Consider the following 10,075-nt stretch of genomic DNA (forward strand, 5'->3'; position numbering starts at 1 on the left):
GTCTTGTAAGATAATAAGACCATCATGCAAATTTATTAAAGTTCAAATGGGCTTTAATAATTAATTATATTTTAATTGAATTAAAATATAGCCCATTAATTTTTTATTAAATATGGTATTGATTTATGTAATATGAAAATATTCATGATACCATAATTTTAAAACTTGCACACAAAACAAAATAATATTAATGTATGATATTCTCAAAAATATATGCAAGATAATTCGAGAGTCACCATGTTTGGATATGCAATAAGAATATTTCATTAACTTAATTAATCCAATTAATTAAGTAAAAGAATGATTAGTATTAAAATAGGGATTTTCTCATTCTTAAAATATAGCATGCATTTCGGTGATGTATTGAAGAATCAAGATTGGCTATGAGATGACATGCATTTAGAATCTTTAATTATCTTAATTAATTAGATTAATTAAGTAAATTAAGGATTAGAAATAAATACAATGATTTTGATTCTTAAAAACAGAGATCCATCCGAAAGTTTTTTTACACACAAAAACAAACTTTCGGCTCTTCCAATATCAAAGGATGCTGCTCTTGATTTCTCTCTTATTCCAATAAGTTTTCGGCCACCTTAATTAAGAGGTAGTGGGTTGATTTTTTCTGTGTTCTATCTCTACGCAAAATATCTTCTATACTTTATAGTGCAAGTTAGAAGATGAACAAATATTTCATTTTGAGTGCTCAAACAAATATCTTGAATGTCAAGATCTAAAAAATTTTAAAACTTCTGCTGCGTTTGGGCACGAGAAAACCGAGATCCAACAAATATACATGCATGTAGGGATGTAACCAAGCCGTTCGTGAGTTACTTAGAGCTCTGCTTGGTAAAAAGCTCGTTCGAGATAGTTAGTTAAGCATATCGAGCTGAGCTCAAGTTTAAGGATATTCGATTCATAAGATCGTGAGCCTATTCGCGAGCTCGGATTCGGCTAGTTTTTTTGGCCATGAATTGTTGTTTTACATTGCTATTTTAGTGAAATTTAAGACATTGAATTTCTAAGAGCTCGCTTAACAATTCAAGCTCGAACCATGCTCGTTTAACACGATAAACGAGCTGTTAACAAACCGAGCTCGAGCTATTCGCGAGATTAATAATTTTCAAATAAGCCGAGCTCGAGCCTAATGATAAATTATCGAATCGTGCTAAAGCCGAGCTCGTGGCTATATATATCTGAAACGAGCCGAGCTCGAGCCTGATATTGTTAACGATGAACCAACTGTGGACACTCCAACGTATTAACTTAATGGGTGTTGCTACAAGTACACCCAATTTATCTTACTGCGAGATGTACACCCAATATATCATGATATTTGTACTCACTTAGATATTTTGACCAAAAGAATTCATTTTTTTATTTCACCAGACGGGCCATTTTTCTTTGGAGAACAAAACCTTCTCCAACCCATCATCTTCACAATTCTGACCACCACTCCGGCGACAACGCACGACTCCAGCGACAACGCAATATTCCAGCGACGACTAGTTGGGTGCCCATTTTCACTTTAAATATTCTCCCAAAAATGAATAACCTAGGTATGATTCTATCATATTTGAGTGATTTTTATTTGTAAAATTAATTGCTGCTTTGAGATGATGCATTCTTTATAATGAAACTTATTGTTTGTATTGAATTTTCCATAGAATTTTCTATGGGTAATTGATGAAACCTCACAGGAACACTAGAAAAGTTAATTTTCAGCAATGGGTAATAATATTTTGAAATTTTGTACAAATTAATGTATTCTCTTCTTTGTGGACGTCAACTAGGATTTAGTATACGTTTGAGTTTATTTTTATTCCTTGTCCCAGAAAGCCTCAGTCAAGATTGCAATATTGAAAAGTCAAATTAAAATAGTGTAGTTGGTGAATATGAACATACAATTGAAAATGAAATGGGAATTAAAGATTGTGCTACTGTGAATGATGGGGTGTTCGAAGAAGATAACGACGTTGTTCCAGAGGTTAGGATTAAATTTAAGAGTGTTGATGAAATATATGAAATATACAAAAAGTACGCATATCGTGTAGGTTTTCCAATCAGAAAGAGGACTTCTAGAAAAGGAAAAAATGGGGTTATCCGAAATTTGGCATTCACTTGTGGCCGAGAAGGAAACCGATCAAGAGGTGCAACTACTTCTCTAAAGCCTAGTGCCACGAGTCAAACAGGATGCAATGCTAGGTTGAACGCAACTGTAGATGCTTTTGGTGTGTGGAGACTAAAAATCGTAGAGCTAAAACATAATCATGAAATAAGCCCCTCAAAGTCTAGGATGTATCGATGCAATCGACAACTAACTGAAAATGTTAAAAGGAAGCTAGAGCTTAATGATATTGCTGGAATTCCACTCCATAAAAGTTACAACTCAGTTGTTGTTGAAGCTGGGGGATATGAAAACATGACTTTTATTGAAAAGGATTGTCGGAACTTCATTGATAAGGTTGGAAGACTAAGGTTGGGTAAAGGAGATGCAACTGCTATTCATGCATACTTTGCAAAAAAAAACTAATCAAAGTCCTGGTTTCTACTTCTCTATTGATTATGATGAGGATGGTCACCTAAAAAATGTGTATTGGGCTGATAACAGATGTAGACTAGCGTACAAGGAATTCGGTGATGTTGTCAGATTCGATACAACTTACTTGACAAATAAGTACGATATGCCATTTGCTCCTTTTGTCGGTGTTAATCATCATGGATGATAAACATAAAAATTGTACATTAATTAAATGTTTTATAATATAAATATAAAATTTTTGTTTTATTAAATGTTTAAATATTATATGTTTTATAATAAATTGTATAAAATATAAGTTGTTGTGTAATTACAAGTTTTTACTATTTTTTACAGGTTCGATAAAATAAGAATAAACTTGGCGTTGCAAATGGGATTAAGATGATTCTTGGACCTATAGAAAGTTGATTATAATATCTACATTATTGTTGACAAGCATGAGATAAAAATCCTCTCACAATTGGGATCAAATTAAGCAACAAATAAAGTTACCAAAGGAGTGTCAGTTTTACCATGCTCTAGTATTTTGACCATGTCTCTCAAATTACTTGGTCAAATGGTTTGAAAAAAATACCACAACTAGACAACTCAATTATCCACATGTTTCTTTTTATGTGAAGAAGCAAATTCGGAGACAAAGATTTTCAAAAGTGATGTGTAATATAATATAATATCTTGGAACACCAATGAATTGAAGACTTATGTGTAAAAAAATAATATTTTATTTGTGGTTGTCTCCCCAAATTTGGCTATAAATAGGGGTGCATTGTAATGTATTGAGATATCCCTCATTCTATGAACAAACCTTTGAGTTCATAATATTTCTCTCTATAATTTTCCTTTATTTCTTCATTTAAATACAAATAGCATGTTAATTTCATATTCAAAGTCTTACACTTTGAATAATGAATAGCTAACTTCCTAAAGTTGAGATGATAAGGTGAAACTCTTTGCATGATAATAAGGTTATTAAAAGGTAAGAATCTATGTTTTATATTATTTAATCATTATTTATTGTTTATGTTATATTTATTTCTTTAAGCATTTTTATACCCTACTTATAAGTGGGAGTTTTGATTTATTGTTGCTATATGTTACACTAAATTCTTGGAACCATTTAAATGTTAGTTTGGTATTACCAACCATTTAAAGTGGATGCCTTGATTTATTATATATAAATATATTATAATATTAAATTCTTGGAACCATTTAAATGTTAGTTTGGTTTTACCAACCATTTAACTTGGATTCCTTGATTTATTATATATGAATATATCATAGTATTAATTTATTGGTACCATTTAAATGTTTGTTTGGTTTTACCAACCATTTAAAGTGGGAACCTTGATTTAGTGTTTACAAATATATATAGCACAATAAATACTTGACCACATTTATAAGTTTTGGTATATATTATATACTTATAAGATAATAATTTATAACATAATATAAATATGATTATTTAATATATTGGAACCATTTTATTAAGTGGATTTCAATATTGTTCGTTAATGTTAACTTTATTAAAATACCAAGAGTGGATCCTTTAATCTCAACTACTTAAATTAAAATTTGAACAATTAAAATTTACCCATTAAAGATTCAAACAATTAAAATTAAAAAGAAACAAAAACAAAAACAAAACAAAAAGACATTGTAGTGGACTTGTAATTACCTTAGCTTCCCTGTGGATACGATATCGGACTCACCGAATTATACTACTTGTGGACAACCTGCTCTTGGGAGTGCAACAATCAAAGTGACAACAAGTTTTTGGCGCCGTTGCCGGGGAAGTATAATTTAATTTCAAGTCTGTTTAATTTTCTTTCTTTGAATTTTTTATTGTTTTTGTGTGTTTTTCTTCTTTTTCTTTTGCATTTGCATGAGCATTATTTGGTCACGTACACTTAGTGGTCGACTCATTCGAAATAACCCTTTATTTTTACAAAACATGGCGGAAGAACCCATCCAGGAAAATGAAGATGAAATTCAATCTCAACATGATCATGATAGGCGAAGAACACTTAGAGATCACATGAATCCTACACGTACTAGTGCACCTTCATGTCTAGTTTTTCCCCCTGATGCATCTCATTTCAATTTTAAGCCTGGTATTATCCAACTTTTACCCAACTTTCATGGCTTAGATTCTGAAAATCCATACATGCATTTACGAGAATTTGAAGAAGTGTGCAACACATATAATGATCTAAATTGTAGCATGAACACCATTCGACTTAAGCTTTTTCCTTTTTCTTTAAAAGATAAAGCTAAAACTTGGCTACAAAATCTTAGATCGGGATCCATTCGAACTTGGGATGAATTGCAACAACAATTTTTGAAAAAGTTTTTTCCATCTCATAGAACAAATTCTTTCAAAAGGCAAATCATCACTTTCACTCAAAAACAAGGAGAAACTTTTTATCAGTGTTGGGATAGATATAAAGAATTGCTTAATCTTTGTCCACATCATGGTTTTGAAATTTGGAGAGTTGTTTCTCAATTTTATGAAGGCTTAACACCTAAAGATAGGCAAATGGTTGAATTTATGTGTAATGGAACATTTGAAGATAAAGATCCAAATGAGGCAATTGAGTATCTCGATTCATTAGCTGAAAATGCTCAAAATTGGGACACTATAGGTACAATCGAACCATCAAACAAGATTCAATCTCCTACATCTGGTGGAGGTATGTACACTCTCAAAGATGAACATGATCTTCAAGCTAGATTTACCTCTTTGGCAAGAAAAGTTGAGGCACTTGAATTGAAAAAGAATGGTCAATTAAAATCTGTTCAAGAAATTGCATGTCACATCTGTGATACAAGTGATCATTCTACAAAAGATTGTCCCACTTTGCCTTCTTTTAAAGAATGTCTCCATGAACAAGCCAATGTTTTAAACAATCTCAAAAGGCCAAATTTTGAACCATTTTCTCAAAGTTACAATCCAGGTTGGCGAAATCATCCAAATTTTAGTTGGAGGAATGATAATGCTGCACAATTTTCACAACCACATTTCCAAAATCAACAAAATTTTCAAAATTATGCACCTTATGTTCCTCCACCTAAAAGGAATTTGGAAGATATATTGAATTCTTTCATTGCAAAGCAAGAGTCTATCAATACTCAAACTGCTCAAACCATGACAGATTTGAAAGATACTCTTGCTAAATTTGCATCTGCACTTAATGTTCATGAAAAAGGTAAATTTCCTTCACAACCTCTGCCTAATCCCAAGGATCATCATTCACAAACTGGAACTTCTGGAACTCAACCGATGGATCAGGTAAAATCTGTTATTACCCTTCGAAGTGGTAAGGTTGTGGAAAAATCCATTCTTGAACCTTGTGAAGATGATGATAAATCAACTCCAAAGGGTAAGGAAGTGGAACCCATAACTTGCGAAGAGGAGGTTCAACAGACAGTGTCACCACCATTCCCTCATGCATTGAAAAATACAAAAAAATCAAATTTGAATTCTGATATATATGATATTTTTAAACAAGTAAAAGTTAATATTCCTTTATTAGATGCAATAAAACAGGTACCATCATATGCCAAATTTTTGAAAGACTTGTGCACTGTGAAAAGAAAATTGAATGTGAAAAAGAAAACATTTTAAGCCGAACAAGTAAGTGCAATCATTCAAAATAATAATGCTTTGAAATACAAAGACCTTGGTTGTCCTACTATTTCTTGTATTATTGGAGAACGAAAGATTAAAAAAGCCTTGCTTGACCTTGGAGCTAGTGTGAATTTACTTCCATATTCAGTTTATCAAGAACTCAATCTAGGCGAGTTAAAACCTATTTCGGTAACACTTTTACTTGCTGATAGATCTGTTAAAGTGCCAAGAGGTATGGTAGAAGACGTGTTGGTCCAAGTTGATAACTTTTTATATCCTGTCGATTTCATAGTTTTAGATACACAACCTATCGAAGCTTGTAATGCAATTCCGGTAATTTTAGGTCGTCTATTTTTAGCAACTTCTAATGCTCTTATAAATTGCAGGTATGGAATAATGAAGTTGTCATTTGGTAACATGACCTTGGAGCTTAATGTGTTTAATCTTTGTAAGCAACCACATGACAAAGGAGATGAAAGTGAAGATGAAAATCTTATTGAAACTCTTGTGGAAGAAAAAATTCAAGAAGGGAGTACACATGATCAATTAGATATTTGTTCAATTGAAACTGTTAAAGAAAATATTGAAATTGATCTTGATGATTTTATCAGGTATCACTCGTTACCAGGATCAGAGAAAGAATTTGATGCAAAATATGAGAACAAAGACGAACCACCCATATTGGAGTTAAAACCCTTGCCAGAAGAATTGAAGAATGCATTTCTTGGAGAAGATGAAACATATCCGGTGGTAATTTCTTCCAAACTAGTAAGTGATGAAGAAGGTAAATTAGTTGATATGCTTAAAAGACATAAAAATGCAATTGGTTGGACACTAAAAGATCTCAAGGGCATTAATCCACTAATTTGCACTCACAAAATTCACTTAGAAGAAAATGCAAAAACATCTCAACAACCACAAAGGAGATTAAATCCGCACATGAAAGATGTTGTGAAAACTGAAGTTCTCAAACTACTTGATGTTGGGATTATCTACCCTATTTCTGATAGTAAGTGGGTAAGCCCAACACAAGTAGTTCCGAAAAAATCTGGCATCACAGTGATAAAAAATGAAAAAGGTGAATTGTTAACAAGTCGAGTCCCATCTAGTTGGCGGATGTGTATTGATTATAGAAAATTAAATGACGCCACTAGAAAAGATCATTTTCCATTACCATTTTTGGATCAAATTTTAGAAAGAGTAGCAGGTCATCCATACTACTGTTTTCTTGATGGATATTCAGGTTATTATCAAATTCCCATTGCACTCGAAGATCAAGATAAAACTACATTCACATGTCCTTTTGGAACATTTGCATTTAGAAGGATGCCATTTGGATTATGCAATGCCCCAGCAACATTTCAAAGATGTATGCTAAGCATTTTTTGCGACATGGTTGAAAATTGTTTGGAAATTTTCATGGATGATTTAACTGTCTTTGGGAATACATTTGATAATTGTCTTGAAAATTTGGAAAAAGTTTTAAAAAGATGCGAGGAAAAAGGTCTTATTTTAAATTGGGAAAAATGTCATTACATGATTACTTCTGGAATTGTTTTGGGACATGTCGTGTCATCTCATGGAATTGAAGTTGATAAAGCAAAAGTTGATGTCATTGCCAATTTACCCCCTCCAAAAACCATTAAAGAAATTCGCTCATTTTTGGGACATGCTGGATTTTATAGGAGGTTTATAAAGGACTTTAGTTTAATCTCTAAACCCATTTGTAACCTCTTAACAAAAGACAGTGCATTTGAGTGGACTCAAGAATGTCAAAATGCTTTTGATAAAATCATTCGACATTTAACATCAGCTCCTATCATGCAACCTCCTGATTGGTCTTTACCATTTGAAATCATGTGCGATGCGAGTGATTATGCAGTCGGTGCAGTATTGGGTCAAAGAAGAAACGGTAAGCCTTATGTGATATATTATGCAAGTAGAACTTTAAACAATGCTCAAATGAATTACTCCACAACTGAAAAAGAACTACTTGCTGTAATATTTGCATTAGATAAATTTCGTTCTTATTTGATTGGATCAACAACTATCGTGTTTACTGATCATTCTGCTATTAGATATTTGTTGACCAAACAGGATGCAAAGCCACGACTGATACGATGGATTTTGTTGCTCCAAGAATTTGACATTGTGATCAAAGATAAAAAAGGAACCGAGAATGTCGTAGCCGATCATTTATCGAGACTAGTAACAGGATCATCTTGTGAAATGACACCAATTAACGATAATTTTCCTGATGAACATCTATTTTCAGTTACTACTACACCTTGGTTTGCTAACATAGTAAATTTTCTTGTGACAGGAAAAATGCCACCGCAATGGAGTTCTCAAGATAAAAGAAAATTTTTGAATGAGGTAAAAAACTTTTATTGGGATGATCCGTATCTGTTCAAGTATTGTCCGGATCAAATTTTTCGACGTTGCATACCCGACAATGAGGTAAGTAGTGTCATTAAATTTTGTCATTCAGAAGCATGCGGAGGACATTTTTCTTCAAAGAAAACAGCTGCAAAAATCTTGCAGTGTGGATTTTATTGGCCCACTTTGTTTAAAGACACCCACGAAATCTGCAAGATCTGTGAAAATTGTCAAAAATTGGGTGCGATTTCAAAAAGAAACATGATGCCTTTGAATCCTATTATTGAAATTGAAATCTTTGATTGTTGGGGAATAGATTTTATGGGACCTTTTCCACCGTCGTTTGGATACTTGTATATTTTAGTTGCAGTTGATTATGTTTCCAAATGGATAGAGGCAATTCCATGTCGAACAAATGATCATAAAATCGTCATCAAATTTTTAAAAGAAAATATTTTTAGTAGATTTGGAATTCCTCGAGCCATGATAAGTGATGGGGGAACTCACTTTGTTAATAAACCATTTGCTTCATTAATGAAAAAATATGGTATTACTCACAAAGTAACTACTCCTTATCATCCTCAAACAAATGGACAAGTTGAATTAGCTAATAGGGAGGTAAAGCAAATTTTGGATTGGTCTCTGCGACTTAATGATGCACTTTGGGCGTATCGAACAGCTTTTAAAACATCATTGAATATGTCTCCCTATAGGTTGGTTTATGGAAAACATTGTCATTTGCCTGTGGAATTGGAACATAAAGCTTATTGGGCGATCAAAACTTTAAATTCAAGCATGGATGATGCCAACAAATTGCGTAAATTGCAACTTAATGAACTTGATGAACTCAGAAATTACGCGTATGAGAATTCAAGGATTTATAAAGCAAAAATCAAATCATTTCATGATAAAACAATTCTTAGAAAATCTTTTGAGATTGGTAAAAAAGTTTTGCTTTATAACTCTCGACTTCACATATTCCCAGGAAAATTACGATCAAGATGGACAGGCCCATATGTTGTAAAGCATGTGTATACTTATGGAGCTGTGGGTATTGAAAATCCTAAAATTGATGATGTTTTTAAAGTAAATGGATAAATGCTTAAACCATTTTTAGAAAATGAAATTTTTCAAGAAGAGTTTATTTCCTTTTCCGATCCTTGATTTATTTTGTGTTGCATTTAATTTTTTTTGTTTTTATTTCAGGTTTCCTTAATCTTTTTATTTTCCCGGTTAAACGGCGGATAACGGTACTCCGTGACTCTCATAGTCGGTTTAATCAGTTTCCCATAATTGCTGATACAAAAATAAAAAAAAATCATTTCTTTTCTTTTCAAAATGGATGAAATTCTCTCAAAAATTTGTAAATATTTTCCCTCTGTTTCTGAAAATGTTCTAAGAAAAATTTATGCAGGAAGGTGTGAAAGATTGAGATTGCTAATGCAAAAAGGAATTCCAGAAGATATTCGTCTTGTAATAGAAGCTAAGGTCCGATTAGGAGGAGAAGTTCCACAATCATTGCTCATTCG

At 32.5% G+C, this 10,075-nt stretch overlaps 1 pseudogene; it reads left to right on the forward strand.

The window, feature by feature from the left end:
- The first annotated feature begins 5,684 nt into the window (after positions 1-5,684).
- Positions 5,685-10,075, forward strand: part of LOC140957985 (uncharacterized) — a 111,944-nt pseudogene continuing 107,553 nt past the window's right edge.

This window comes from Primulina huaijiensis, chromosome 14 (genome assembly GCF_012295235.1).
Source record: "Primulina huaijiensis isolate GDHJ02 chromosome 14, ASM1229523v2, whole genome shotgun sequence".
NCBI classification, from domain to species: domain Eukaryota; kingdom Viridiplantae; phylum Streptophyta; class Magnoliopsida; order Lamiales; family Gesneriaceae; genus Primulina; species Primulina huaijiensis.